Source organism: Etheostoma cragini, chromosome 6 (genome assembly GCF_013103735.1).
Source record: "Etheostoma cragini isolate CJK2018 chromosome 6, CSU_Ecrag_1.0, whole genome shotgun sequence".
NCBI lineage: Eukaryota > Metazoa > Chordata > Actinopteri > Perciformes > Percidae > Etheostoma > Etheostoma cragini.
In genome coordinates this window covers 9,725,073-9,730,862 of record NC_048412.1, presented here as the reverse complement: position 1 = coordinate 9,730,862, position 5,790 = coordinate 9,725,073, and the positions used below count along the sequence as shown (strand labels likewise).

The 5,790-nt window shown below is 39.2% G+C and overlaps 1 long non-coding RNA gene across 1 annotated transcript in view; it reads right to left on the bottom strand.

The window, feature by feature from the left end:
* Positions 1 to 3,032: 3,032 nt before the first annotated feature.
* The window catches only part of LOC117946481, a 17,478-nt gene continuing 14,720 nt past the window's right edge, over positions 3,033 to 5,790 (bottom strand). The window contains exon 3 of the long non-coding RNA XR_004657040.1: positions 3,033 to 3,044. This is a non-coding gene — a long non-coding RNA (uncharacterized LOC117946481). The remainder of the gene's footprint in view (positions 3,045 to 5,790) is intronic.

Genomic DNA, 5,790 nt, shown 5'->3' with positions numbered 1-5,790 from the left:
TTGCCTTCTGTGTTCTACAAAATATATGTCTTCCCTGAAAGCAACGCAACCTTCTTGAAACAACAGAGATCATGGATGTGATTTGTTTGTTTGAGAGGGAGTTGGACATTGGTCACTGTAGTTTTAGCAGTATTGCCCTCTACTGGTGAAGTGCAATGGACTTTTGAGTCAGATAACATGTGCTTTATGGTATTACTTACCATCAGATAGATCGTTTAAAGGAAACATATGAAATAATTATGACTATCTTTCGTGGTACACACATCTGCTTACACTGCAAACCCAGATTTAGTTCTAACTAAACTTTCTAGTGGTCTCTGCTTATTCTGTCATGTTTTGTTAAATTCAGTATTCAATCACATTAGTTGTTTGTAATAATCAGCTTAAAGTGGCTGATTGTAACTTTCAGTTTGTGTTGATTTCAGCGGCCACTTTGAACAGAAGCAGCAGTGTTTTTACCACACCTGCTGTCTTAAAATTCTTTTCATAACGGTGCTGTATTACCCACTTTAGATAACTGAGTTAGCGTTACCGGGGAGGTCATATAGTCAGATGTATAGAATGTTCTGCTCATACAAATAATCATTCATTTACCATGAGAGAATACGTTACAGATGCATTGTTGCATTTCAAGTGTTACATACTGTAACTTTGGATGTATCGTGAGCGTGAACTGAAAGATCACATTAAGCAGAGATCACTAAGTTAGTTGTTAGTTAGTTGATGATGGTTCTGTAATACTATTATTTTATGTAATGTTTTTGCCTGTTATGTTTAATATATTTGGGAATAAAGACAGATTTTTGTGAACAAAATGTTTTTCTTAACATCAACGACATTCAAAACAGTGATAACTGAAACAGATATACAACTCACCATGTGTTTGTATACACATATGTATTGCAAACAGACCTGTACTACACAGATAACATCTGCCTCTGCACCACCAAAGTGAACATAAAATAACTATAAAACATATAAATATATAAATGCATGTGACACTGTTGTCGAAACCCACGTAATTGACACAGACAGAGAAGACATCTTGGAAGTTTGTGATCAATTCTGTATGGTGATGTAACCAAGTGGTGTCCCATTTCATAGGTGGATGTTTTCACCCCTACCCCTACCCCTTGGTTCCAAGGGCCAAGGGGTAGTTAAAACAAAAAGACCAATTTACAAAAAATTCTCTGTTCTTTGTCTTTCTTTTACTCCCGCCTAGCTTCTCTAGACTGTGGAGTCAGGAGTCAGCGAGAGAGTCAGCGAGAGAGAGAGATGGAGCGATAGAGAGAGGGAGAGAGAGAGAGAGAGAGAGAGGGCATACTAGATCAATCCCCTACTGCCCAATTAGGGCTGACAGTAGGATTAAGGAAGGCTGACTCCCCAGGTCACTTGAACCCTGTTGTCTGATACAGTTTCCCTCTGGAGACACACACAGGACTGATAGCACACAGAGAAGTGCGTGTGAATGTGTGTGTTGTGTGTGTGTGTGTGTGTGTTGTGTGTGTGTGTGTGTGTGTGTGTGTGTGTGTGTGTGAAAGGGGAGTATAGGGGGAATCATTTGTTTCCCTAAGACATGTGTGAGTGCTGGATGAGCTATTTGTATGTGCATCTCTTTGTGTGTATCTGTGCAGGCACGCTTGTTTATACATGTGCACTGGCACAAGCAGAACACATGCATATGTTACTGTCTCTACTAAATCCTCTGGACCTCTTCAGGTGTATTACATTACCATATAATCCATCATCATATCATTACAATCTATCATAATTTTTATATCATCTGGAACTTCGGGACCCCCAGAGATATGTCTTTCTTTTCGACCTGTAATAATGACCTGTAATAATGTCTACATGTTTACAAAGGATCAAGATTGATATTTAATCAATGCAATAGCTGCAAAGTCTGTGCAAACATTTGGCAGTGATCGTGCCTGCAGACTCACAAACCGCAGAAGTATCCCTGTTTCATTAGTAACACACTTTCCATATTTTTTGACCATGCTGGTCGGTCATTTGATACCTAATACCTGGTCAGTAAGAGAGACCTCGCTGAACTTCCCTCGTTTTAAAGCTGCCTTTTAGCGTGCATGCAGAAGATAATGGGCCTCAGTGTTGTCTGTGGATGTGTGCCAAATATTTTGTTTTCCACAGCTGGAAGAGAAGAGGAATAGAAAGTCAAGGTGGTTACTCAACCGTGTGTCAGGATATAATGTATTACCCCAGTTAAGTGGCATAAATGTTTATTAGCAGCTATTAAGTAATAGTGAAATCCAAATTCATGAGGGCGAGAAAGGGCTGGCTGCAGATACACAGATCTGATAATGTCTGTCAAGAGGTAAGAGAGCATGCACATGTACACATGTACATACAGCAACTGTTATTACATGTTTAAACTCTCTAGTTTAGGAGCAAATTCACAAGAATCCAAAAAAACTGAATCCTTCAACATCAAGAAAGGACCAGGCCAAATCTAACATCTGCTCCAGACAACCAATCAGACTATGTGTAGTGGTGATTTGTCCTCAGACTAAACAAAAACAAGCTAAAAAATCAACAGGTACTGATAGAATGAAACTTAAAAATGTTCATTGGCCACGCAAGCATGGCGTTTTTGTGAGGTTTAGTTCACCATTTTTGACAAGCATACAAAGAAAGAAAGAACAATGACATCTCTTTTGCCCTGGTCAAAAAACACAAGCCCTCCTCTGTGTCTACCTGGTACTGTCCCTGCTCACTCATATGTGTGATCTTGGTGGCTCAGACTGCCTAGTTTCTTCTAGACAAAATCACTTACAGGTACTCAAAGAAACATTCACAGGAGAAACCCTCAGAAAGTAAAGGCATTTCATCATATGACATTCAACAAAGATAAAAGGATTTATGGACGCGCGGATCAGTCAGATAAGTTCAATTTTTGACCTGCTACAAGTCCAACTTCTTTGACTTGACAAAAATAATTGAACTGAAGATAAAAAGTACATTTTATAAAAACTGATATTTTTGTATTTTTGCAAAAAAATAATTTTTGTGGCATCAACATGCTGTGAATGTGAGGTTGTAGGTGTCCTTCACGTGCATTACTGTATGTAACTGTGTTCCACAATCTTCTAGAGTCTGTGTCTTCACCAAGGAGAGAGTTCATGTATGTAAGAATTTGCGTGTGAATGCATCTGTCTGGGACATACTATGACCAGAGGAATCACCAGAGACTCCATTACAATCAGCCGCAGAATGGGCGTGAACATCGTTCATTTATCAGACTCTCCAACAAATGTAAAACTGTGTTTCTTGTTTCGGTCCGAAATCCCTTGTGTGAAGTGAAACACTCCCAGAGCTCAATGAAAGCTCAGCCAGCAACAAAGTTGGACAGCGGCTCAGTGCTCGCAGTGTAATCGAACATGAAAAAGGCCTTCTCTCTAAGCATTTCTTTGGCCCTGACAGCTCGCTAATGAGGGTATTGATTGCAGTAACACATGCTGATGAAGGATCAATGGGCCAGGCGCGGTACAGTGACATCTGTTAACAATGCTGCATGATTAAATTAATATGTGGCTTGGAAACTCAATCTCTCTCTGGCCAATAATCCTGGAGAAACTGAAATAATGCTGCTTGTCTCTGCTGAGGTGCAGCATGTTTCTCTAAAGCGCTGGAGTAATAGGTGAAATAGAAAGTGAGGAAGAAGAGGAAATGCGCCATGAAATCAGCAATAGTAACTTTATGTAGCATTGTGTAGGCACAGTTAGGGTATTGTTTTGGAAAGAAGAAACCATGTTTAAAGAAAGACTGAACAGTAACAAATACACATGGGATACAGCATTAATGTTGTAAAGTTGCAAAGTAATGACCCACATCTAGTGTTGTGCCCTGTTATCTGTCTAGTGCTGTGCCTATTAGCTGTTGTTGGAATGCTGTTATCTTAAATTCAAATGCATCATTTTGTAGTCGGAAATAGTACAACGTTCCACTAGAATTTCTCCTAAAAGGCAGCAAAACTGCTGAGCGCAAACTAAAATGGGAGAAACTTTGTGATTTACTTTTAGACCAAAAACATATGTCGTTGAATTTTTATGATTTTCTCTTAAAGGGGGCCTATCATGAAAACTCACTTTTTTGTGCATTTGCTCATATATTTGGGTATCTGGAATGCCTACCAACCCACAAACTGTAAAATAAGACAACCCAGTCAGTATTTTGTGGGCTGATGAAAAAACATAGGATTTAACAAGTCATTCTTAAAAGTCTAATGAGCCTGCATGTGACATTCCCATGTCACATGCAGGCTCATTAGAACATGCAGAGTATCTCCACCTGTGGCTTGAGAACTACCTCTGCAAAGTTATATTCATATTTATACCGCAAGCAATCAGAACAGACTTGGCTTTTCTGGAGGGGGGCTTAAAGAGACAGGCGCGTTTTACACAGAGGTCGAAACATGGTGTGTTCAGACAGACAGTATGAGAAAAAGAATGTGTTTTTGAACATTAAAGCATGTAAACATGTTCTAGTCAAAACCCAAAATACAATGGACCGGAACATGTACATAAAGTTTACTATCTGGCTAATATTATAAGCGTATTTGCAAAAGAACAGACTGCTTGAAGACACTTGCAAAATACTTTTAGTGGTCATTAGAACTGACACTGAGAGGACACAACTAAAATACAACCAGTGGACGTTCAATTAACGTTATTTTCAATCTAATGAGAGAGTGGTATTAATCTTCATCTTCATCTAACCCTCGCAAAATGACAAGCTGTTCCTTTAAGCCATAACATTTTTGATTAATATTTGAAGGAATACAGCCACTGCTTTATAAGGGACTTGACATCCTTGGGTGGTCTGTATTATTACTACTGTATGCAAACTAGAAGACTATAAAGCAGGGCCACACATAAAGACAGCAGTAAATACACACACACTGCTGGATCTCCTCCAGTCTCACCATTCTTCGCCTCCACCTGGGATTAGACCAGGAAATTGTCTTGTTTTCAGGGTCTCATCCATCTTACCCCAGCTCGTCCCGAGAGGCTGAGCTGTGAGGGGTCTATACAGGAGCCGCACAGGGCCCGGATAATACAGGTCTACTTAAATACACATGAAAACATGAGTGATTTCTGTTAGCAAACTATTTGGATTGATGTAGTCGTTCCACATATGAACCAAAAAGTCCTCAGCACCCACATGCACAGAAGAGAACAGCATTGAGGTAATCAGAACTAAGCTTCATGTTTGACCTTTGTCTAGACACATTTCAGTTTAATAACAAAGTGACTCTTTCACAAGAATGAAGAAACAAAACAGATCTGAAGTTAAAACAATTATATCTCCCTCAGCAAAAAGTGAAAGCTTTGTTGCCATAAAAAAGATTAAATAGTGCATAATACCTAAGGAGGTGTTTCTCTGACTGCTACCTAATATATTCTGAGTCTGCTCCCTTGACTGGTCTTCAATGCTCTTACTCTCTTTAACGTCAAAGTTCCCCTTCTTATACTTTACTTTGAAAGTTGAAACACCGCAGAAATAAAACAAGTGTCCTTCATTTCGCATCGGGGAAACAAGAAGCATAAAGTTGCTTCTTTTGATATTTGTATACAAAATAGGCCAAAATTGTGTCTTCTGTGCTTTAGAAATACACTTTCCTTGATTTGTCAAATTGATAATTGAGCTAAAGTTGAATGCACTTCTCAATTACAAGTTTCATTTGGCCTCCAAGCTTGTTGGATTTGGATAGAGAAAATGTAGATGTAGATAAAGCCCTTAACATCTGATCAAGTCCCCCCACTCCCC